Source organism: Mandrillus leucophaeus, unplaced genomic scaffold (genome assembly GCF_000951045.1).
Source record: "Mandrillus leucophaeus isolate KB7577 unplaced genomic scaffold, Mleu.le_1.0 Scaffold646, whole genome shotgun sequence".
In the NCBI taxonomy this organism is placed as follows: domain Eukaryota; kingdom Metazoa; phylum Chordata; class Mammalia; order Primates; family Cercopithecidae; genus Mandrillus; species Mandrillus leucophaeus.
The window spans coordinates 200,254-201,980 of NW_012106986.1; positions in this window are offsets into that span (position 1 = coordinate 200,254).

Sequence of the window (1,727 nt, forward strand, 5' to 3'; positions counted from 1 at the left end):
GCAGTGGCGCGATCTCGGCTCACTGCAAGCTCTGCCTCCTGGGTTCACTCCATCCTCCTGCCTGAGCCTCCCGAGTAGCTGGGACTACAGGCGCCTGCCACCACGCCCGGCTAATTTTTTGTATTTTTTAGTAGAGACGGGGTTTCACCGTGTTAGCTGGGATGGTCTCGGTCTCCTGACCTGGTGATCCGCCCGCCTCGGCCTCCCAAAGTGCTGGGATTACGGGCGTGAGCCACCGCGCCCGGACTGGTTAGTCATTTATTTTTTTTATTTTTTAAATTTTTTTATTTTATTTTTTATTTGCATTCATCATTTTTTTTTTTAAAATCCCTCTGAAGTATGTTTTACAGAAGAGAAAACTGAGGCTAACAGAGAAAAGTAACATGCTCAGACTAACAAAGGAATGCAGAGCTAGGATTTTGCTCTGATGCTAGAGTCTTGCTCTGTCGCCCAGGCTGGAGTGCAGTGGTGCCATCTCGGCTCACTGCAAGCTCTGCCTCCTGGGTTTACACCATTTTCCTGCCTCAGCCTCCCGAGTAGCTGGGACTACAGGCGCCCACCACCTCGCCTGGCTAGTTTTTTGTATTTTTAGTAGAGACAGGGTTTCACCATGTTAGCCAGGATGGTCTCGATCTCCTGACCTCGTGATCCACTCGCCTCGGCCTCCCAAAGTGCTGGGATTACAGGCTTGAGCCACCGCGCCCAGCCAGTTAGTCATTTCTTACAAGTCATTTAAATCATTTAATTAATCCTTTCATACTATTAAGATAAATTGCTATCTCTGTCCTTACAGCCTTAATTAAGCAAATACTCCAACAAAATCTGGGAGACCTCCAATTCCTCCCAAAACAAAAACTTATCTTGCAAGCTATTAATTGCGTTAACCAGTTACGAATGCTTCTGTTATGTTTATACATTGTCGCACGCTTTACATTTATAAAGAATGCATTTCCAGAAAATTTATTTTCAGTAAAGTGATTTTAAAGAGGGAAAGTTGATGCTGTCTTCATAGAAAATAAAATAAAATAAACTCGTTTAAAGCCCCAGGGAGCATTTTTTTCCTGATCGTGTTTGTGTTAAATCTCCTGACGTGGATGAGAATCAGAGCTGCTGATGAACCATTGCTTCACCACATGCTGTAGATGTGAACTCACCCAAGGGGAGGAATCAAAGTGTTCACTGTTGCCATCTCCACTTCGGGCTGTGTGTTGCTGTCTCGCTGTAGGGGACTTGGAGACGACAGCGAATAAGTTAGGGGGTGGGCATGGTGGCTCATGCCTGCAATCCCAGCACTTTGGGAGGCAGAGGTGGGCCGATAACTTGAGGTCAGGAGTTTGAGACCTGCCTGGCCAACATAGTGAAACCTCATCTCTACTAAAAGCACAAAAAGTAGCCAATGTGCTTGCAATCCCAGATACTTTGGAGGCTGAGGCATGACAATCACTTGAACCTGGGAGGCAGAGGTTGCAGTGAGCAGAGATCATGCCACTGCACTTCAGCCTGGGTGCAGAGTGAGTGAGACTCTGGCTCAAAAAAAAAAAAAGATGTTAGGGATGGGCAGTTCCTAGGCAGTGTTTCCTTAGACAACCTCTGTGAGGTGGGCTATGATCTGCCAAATCCTAGCTCTGCATTCCTTTGCTAGTCTGAGCATGTTACTTTTCTCTGTTAGCCTCAGTTTTCTCTTCTGTAAAACATACTTCAGAGGGATTTAAAAAAAAAAAAAGATG